Source organism: Sceloporus occidentalis, unplaced genomic scaffold, assembly GCF_023333645.1.
Source record: "Sceloporus occidentalis isolate IW3139 unplaced genomic scaffold, rSceOcc1.0.p SCAF_70, whole genome shotgun sequence".
NCBI classification, from domain to species: Eukaryota; Metazoa; Chordata; class Lepidosauria; order Squamata; family Phrynosomatidae; genus Sceloporus; species Sceloporus occidentalis.
In genome coordinates, this window is record NW_028317050.1 from 3,241,641 (window position 1) to 3,249,680 (window position 8,040).

Here is an 8,040-nt window from a genome sequence, read left to right on the forward strand (position 1 = left end):
TCCGCCATATGGGTTTTGGTCCTGGGTTTCTCACCTGGGTCCGCTCACTCTACACGTCCCCCTCCGCGCGCCTCCGCATCAATGGCTCTTTATCTGATGCCTTCCCCATCCGTAATGGGACACGTCAGGGTTGCCCACTGTCGCCGATGCTGTTTGTGCTCTCCCTGGAACCCTTGCTGCAGGCTATCAGGTTGAACCCCGATATTACGGGCCTACAGGTGGGTCGCACATCTCATAAACTTCTGGGGTATGCGGACGATCTTCTTTTTGCAGTTTCCCAGCCCCGGATCTCTCTCCCTTCCATTATGCGAGAGCTTCAGTTGTATGGTTCGCTCTCTCATTTTAAGATAAACATGGCCAAGTCGGAAATTCTCAATCTCACCCTGCCTCCGCGGGAGTGTAGTGCCCTGGGTGCTCTTTTCCCTTTCAAATGGTGTTGCTCGAAGCTGCGCTACCTGGGTATCTGGTTGTCCGCTGACCTTCCCCAACTTTATGCTTATAATTTCCTTCCCCTTCTGTCGTCTCTGCGCTGTGATCTGCGGAAATGGTCTGGGCTAGCGATCTCTTGGATTGGACGGATTAATGTCTTGAAAATGACTGTTATGCCCCGCCTGTTGTATTTATTTCAGACTCTTCCTATTCACATACCTCTTCCGTTCTTTTCTGCCGTCCGCTCTGCTTTTCTTCGGTTCGTTTGGGGGCGCCGTTCCCCCCGTATTCGTTTCAGTACTTTGATCCTCCCCAAGGCTAGAGGGGGCCTTGCGCTCCCCTGCCCTCGTACTTATTATAGGGCCTGCCACCTCCTTCGGATCTTGGAATGGGTGCATGGCCCGCCGCAGAAACTGTGGATTGGCATTGAGGATGCTCTCTTGGGCTTCCCTGCCAGGTCCCTTCCCTGGTTGGCGATTCCTACGGCCAATCAGTGGGCCTCCCACCATCCTTTTCTCAGGGCGACGCTGCGTGTCTGGCACTCCTTGTTGCGCGGTACTGCACTGTCTACTATCCCGTCGCCGCTCACCCCTGTCCGGGATAATCCGGATTTCCCGCCGGGTATGGGTGTTGACCTTTTCCCTGCTGTGACCACAGCGGGGGGCTCTGGTATTCGTGCCTTTTTGTCTCCTTCCGGCCTCAAGCCTTTGGGGGACTTGGTGGCTCCGGGTCCTCCGACCCTGTTGGCCCGGTTTCGTTATGTGCAGCTTCGCCACTTTTTTCGGTCTTTGAGTCGGCCCCATCATGTTCTCAGGGACCTTACCGCGTTCGAAAGCCTCTGCGTTACCGCCTCACTCCCTGCTCATGGTGTCTCCCTTCTCTACGGCCTCCTCCTGACGGTCCTGTACCCTGCCCTGCCCTCCTTTATGGGCAGATGGGAGTCTTCTCTACAAGTGGTCTTCACGGAGGCTCAGTGGGAGAAGATGTGTGTTCTTGCGCACCGCTGCTCCATCAGCAATAGGGACCAGGAAATGTCCTACAAATTGCTCGCCCTGTGGTACCGGTCTCCTGCTTCTACTGCGCACTATACCTCTGCTGTGTCAGACGCGTGCTGGAGATGCAGCTTCTCGCCTTGTTCCATCCTCCACCTCTGGTGGGATTGTCCTAGCATACGCCCTTTCTGGACGACTGTGCACTCCTATCTTCAAATCCTGTCGGATAACGCTACCCCCTTTACCCCTGAGTTTTTGCTCCTAAACCACATGCCATACCCGATCTCTTGGTATAAATCCTCTGTGCTCCGCCATTTGGTGACTGCGGCGAAGGCCCTGATCCCCTTGCACTGGGGTGATTCTGCCCCCCCCACGATTCGGGAATGGTTTCAGCGTGTTGAGAGGGCGCGAACCCTTGATGAGCTTATCTGTTCTGCCTCGGATGCGGTGACTAGACATCTACGTACCTGGTTCTATTGGATGCAGCTCCTTTCCGATTCTCCGGCCACCTCCTTGTTTGACGCGCCATGTGCGTGACTGTAATGGGCTTCTGTTGGGACTTTTTGTTGTATTCTGTTTTTGTTTATTCTACTTCTATTGCCTGCTCTGCCTCCCCCCCCATGTATATGTTTTTTTTTTTTTTGTTTGTTTGTTTTTTTCCCTCTCCCTCCTCTCTCCTTTTTCTCCCTTCCTTTCTCTCCTCTTCCCCTCCCCCCCCCTTTTATTTTTTTCCCTTCTGGGACACACGCGCCTCTCTCCTTGGCATGCCCCGCTCATACACTAGTATATCGTATCTCTAGTTCGGCGTCTGCCTGGTTCTTTCATGTGATGTGCTGGTATGCTGTGTTATCTCGGCACTTGCTTCATCTAAACATTAGGTTTCATATATGCTTATGTTGATGTGCTCTTATGCCCTGTTTTTCTATCTACGGGAGCTTCTCCCATTCTATATTCATGTTCCTACCACTGATGGGGGTCATGACCGAGTGACTATGCTCATTTGGCATGTTTTTGATGTACTCCGCATGACTACTGGTTATTGCATGATTGTATGCTGCCTTGCCATCCTCCTTACATGCTATATTGGAGTGTGTGTTCCCTTGTTTACCTTCCCTGATTTTTCTCTTCTGTATCCCTACAAAATTTGAAAATTTCAATAAATATTGATTTACCCTAAAGTAAACATTGCCCTAGTAAATTAGATAAATAGTTTAAATGTTATAATGAGGCTTAAAGTGATATTTATTAACTAAAATAAACTGAGATAGTGGGTTCTATCCAATTATGTGAGAGAAATCAGTTATTGTTTTTTTTGACTAAATAGGTTGTATTTCCGTCTATGGTATTCAATGATCTGAGATAGATTAATTTAAACCACTGAATCGAGCTGGATATTTCAATATGCTGATTTAGACATGTGTTAAACTGGACCAAACTAGGCTTATTCTGCTGTTAAAACATTTCAAAATTAGCCCAGCATAATACATAATTAAATTGGTAACATTTATTTAAAGGATGTGATTAACCCCAGCGTTTATTTTACAATGCTTTCCAAAAAACTACCAGATAAATCTCCATCTTTCTTCATCTATAATTTCCTACCAACTCATTCAGTGCATCCCCACAAGTAGGATCTTATATACACAAACCATTTAATATTGAAAACAAATTCTAAAAAATGCGAAGAAAATACCATTCTTTTCACAGTTGCTTCTATTAAAAAATATACATAGCCAGTGTAAAGTAAGTAGAATAAAAAATCTAACTTTATTTAGATATTTACTTTGATTTTGGAAACACCTCCTATGTCTGGTATTTATATTTATTTTGGTAGTTACTGGGCAAAATATGAAAGATGTGCATCACTGTTTACAAACACACACATATATATATATATATATATATATATTATAGTTGGGCCCCAAAAGTATAGAAAAAGCTATACTGCTGTGTAAAGGTATTCAGTGCCCTTCACTAATATGGACACCCTTTGTAAATATGAGCAAAAAATGCTGTGAAAATTTGTCTTGACATATGTTTCCATTGATAGTTTAAATTTTTTAGTACATTTGGGTGACTTGGAATAGGAAGTTGTTCAACCATGACTTCCTGTTTCACAGGGGTATAAATATTAGGTAACACATAGGCGAAATTCCCTTAGTCATTGATCATAATGGGTAAAACCAAAAAATATGGCAGTGATGTGGGGCAAAAGATTGTTGAGCTTCACAAAATGGGAAATATTTTTTATTAGTGATATTGTGGATGGAAAGGTATGTCTTTTTGCAGATGACAAAAGTTTGCAACAGGGTCGATGTTCCTGGAGGGATAAACCAAATGGCAAATGATTTAGATAAACAGAAAAAATGGTCAGAGCTGTGGCATTGATAAATGCAAAGTAATGCACCATGTGCAAAACAACCCAAGGGCAGAGTATAGAATATTTGATACGGTCCTAACCTCAACGTGTGAGGAAAGGGATTTAGGGGTAATTATTTCAGAGGATATGATTTAAGTTTTTAAATACTTAAAGGGAGTTTATTTAAAAGGAGAAACATCAGAAAATATTTCTTAACTGAAAGGGTAGTGACTTCATGGAAGAGCCTTCCATCAGAAGTGGTAGATGTTAATACAGAGAAGGTGTTTAAGAAAGCATAGGATAGGCATAAGGTTACGCTAGATATAAGATAAGGCCAGGTACTAAGGAAAGTTTTAAGATGTTGGGCAGACTGGATGAGGCGAATGGTTGTTATCTGCCGTCACTTTCTATAAGTGGCTTTAAGAAAATGGCAAAAGCACTGAAAATGCCTACTTCCACCACCAGTGAAATAATTAAGGCGTTCCATTCAACTGGAAATGTTATGAATTAACCTGGAAGGAAGAGTATGTGTGTCTATATTGTCTCAAAGCACTGTGAAAAGGATGGTTCTAGTTGCAAAAAAATCTCCAAGGATCACAGCTGAAGAATTGCAGAAATAAGTTGCGTCTTGGGGTCAGAAAATCTTCAAAACTACAATCCAATGTCACCTACATCACCACAAGTTGTTTGGAAGGTTTGAAGAAAAAAGTTTCTACTCTCATCCAAAAACAAACTCAACTGGCTTCAGTTCGCCGGACACTACTACAACTTCAGATAGGACCGGGTTCTATGGTCGTGTGAAACCAAAGAAGAGTTTTCTTGCCAATAAACACCAGTAGTGGGTTTAGCGCACACAGAGAGGTAGCCATATGGAAAAGGACCACATGCCCACAGTTAAATATGGTGGTAGCTTTTTTAATGTTTTGGGGCTGATAAAATCCAGGTCCTACTATGGCCATCGCTGTCCCCTGATTTGAACTCCATAGAAAACATGTGGACAGTCCACCAGCGTCGACCTTGAAATTTAACAGATGGGGAGAGATTTTGTATGGAGGAACCTGAGATCCCTCGCCATGTATTCTCCAACCTCATCGGCATTATAGAAGACTCAGAGCTGTTATCTTGGCAAAGGGAGGTAAGCACAAAGTATTAACTAAAAGGGTGTCGATAATTCTGCCACACATATATTTCATTTTTTTATTTTTTTTTTTTAAAACCTGTGTTGTGTTTGCAATTGTTTGATATCCATGATAGCAGAGCATTTCTGTGTATTCTTTGAAGAAAAGATGAAAGGGTTAAACAATAAAGACAAATTTTCACAGCATTTTTAGCTCAGTTTAAACTAAGGGTGCCTATGTTCGTGGAGGGCACTGTATACCTTTATACAGCAGTATATCTTTTTCTGGCCACTTTTGTGGGTTAAATATTATATATATCCCAGTAACCCAGTTTACCCCAGTAACTACCAAAATAAATACCAGCCATATGAGGTGTTTCCAAAATCAAGGCAAATACCTAAATAAATTTTTTTCTTACTTTGCACTGGCTATGTATATTTTGTAATAGAATAAACTGTGAAAAATTGAATTTTTCCTATTTTTAGAATTTTTTTTCATATTAAATAATGGTTTATGTATAAAATATATTTTTCAAATGAAAATCCTACTTGTCTTCTAAAAACTCAATATAAAATTTAGGGATGGACTGAATGAGTTGGCAGGAAATCATAGTTGAAAAAAGATGGAAATGTATCTGATATTTTTTTGGAAAGCATTGTAAAAAAAAAACCCAAAAAAACCTGGTCATTAACGGGTTAATAATAGCCTTAAATAAATGTTACCAATTTAATGATGTATTATGCTGGGCTAATTTTGAAATGTTTTAACAGCAGAATAAGCCTAATTTGGTCCAGTTTAACACATGTCTAAATCAGTATATTGAAATATCCAGCTCTATTCAGTGGTTTAAATTAATCTATCTCAGCTCATTGAATACCATAGACGGAAATACAACCTATTTAGTCAAAAAAACCAATAACTGATTTCTCTCACATAATTGGATAGAACCCACTATCTCAGTTTATTTTAGTGTCAGCAAACGCCATACAGAGGGAGAGACCAGGATCACCACTAAAGCACCCAGAGCACCTGAAACAGCCGATGGTCTCATTACTAACCCGGACTACAACACAAACAGCTCAGGAATTATAAATATTTCAGATTACGAACTGTCCACACCTGAGATATCTGTCCTCTCCAAAGGATTATCATTTTGTCCAAGTACAAAATTAGATGACATTGAACTGTACTCAGACCTGGAAGAATTTTTTAGGAGACTACGATTAAAAGAGTTCTTTCACAATAAAGAGAAAACAACCACAACGCCGGATTACAATATCAAGAAAAAGAACTCTCAATTCACTCCAGCACCAGGACGCAACAGCAAATTGGACAGTTACATTGAAAGTTTCCGGCTAAGAACTGCATCCTTAGTCACAAAGCAGCACCATAATAAAATCAGAGCTAATCTTTCACCAATAGAAAGAGATGCAATCAAGGATTTAAGGAATAATCAAACCATCACAATCAAACCAGCGGACAAGGGAGGAGCAGTCGTTATTATGAACACCCAAGATTATATAGAAGAGGGAAACAGACAATTATCAGACAGCACATACTATAAGAAACTGATCAAAGACCCCACCAAGGAATACACTGCCAAACTGAGGAAGCTGATCAGATCTGTCCCAGAGGAACAGCAAAAAGGATTGGAAACGTTCATACCCACCAATCCCAACATAGGGACATTCTACATGCTTCCGAAAATCCACAAACCAGGGAACCCAGGTATGGACACACTAACCGAACCAATTTCAGGCTTAGTGGAAAATATTTTAAAACCCTTTGTTAAAAACACTAGGAGCTTCATACAAGACACCACTGACTTCCTTAACAAACTCAGTCAAATTACAAACTTGCCTGCCAATTCTATACTTGTAACCATGGATGTGGAATCTCTATACACCAACATCCCACACGTAGATGGAATTGAGGCCTGCTCTCTGTTCCTCTCAGAACATACTCATAACCAGAAATACAGTCCTCAAACCATTACTAAACTCATAGAATTCATCCTCACACACAACTACTTCAGTTTCAACAACAATATATAGCTGCAAACCATGGGCACTGCCATGGGGACGAGAATGGCACCACAATATGCCAATCTATTTATGGCTGACCTGGAACAACGATTCTTGGAAACACAACTTCACAAACCCTACAAATATTATCGCTACATTGATGATATTTTCATTGTCTGGACGGACGGAAAAGAAAACCTCAGAGAGTTCCATAACGCATTTAATAGATTTCACCCATCTATCAAACTCAAAATGGACTTCTCCACAGAAAGTGTAAACTTCTTGGATACAACTGTCACAATAAACAAGGACACACTACATCCCTATACAGAAAACCTACAGACCGATCCAACTACCTGCACAAATCCAGCTTCCATCCATCCCACACAAAGCAAGGCATCATCCATAGCCAAGCCACCAGGTACTCCAACACTGATGACAGAGACATGCATGTAAAAACACTGTCTGAGACACTCAAACAAAAGGGATACAAACCTAGGATCATCAATAAGAAAATTAACTCTGCTCTACAAACACCACGTGAACACCTGTTGCAATACACAGACAAACAAACATCCTCATGCATACCTCTAGTAGCCACATACAATCCTGCCCTAGAAGAAATCCGAAAAATCATCAAGGATCTGCAGCCAATGCTAGCAGAGGATGTGGTGTTAAAAGAAATTTTCCCTGAACCCCCCATCTTGGCCTTCAGACAACCAGCTAATCTCAAACAAAAGCTGGTGAGTAGCAAACTACATACTGAAACTACACACACAGATAATGGAAGCAAACCATGCAACAAAGCCAGATGCAAACTTTGCCAACACATCTGTACCAGCAACACAGCCACCCACAACAACAAGACATACTATATTAAAGGATCATACTCATGCACTTCACAAAATGTTGTATACATGATTCAATGCACCAAATGCACTATAGGGTGTTACATCGGTGAAACCTGCCAGCAACTCAATAAAAGGATGAATCTGCACAGATACTCCATCAATCATCATGATGAAGAAAACCTTTGCACTCCAGTTGGAGTCAAAACACTGAGAGGTAATTTCAAAAACACCCAAGAAAGAAAGACATTTTTATGATTGTAAAAACAG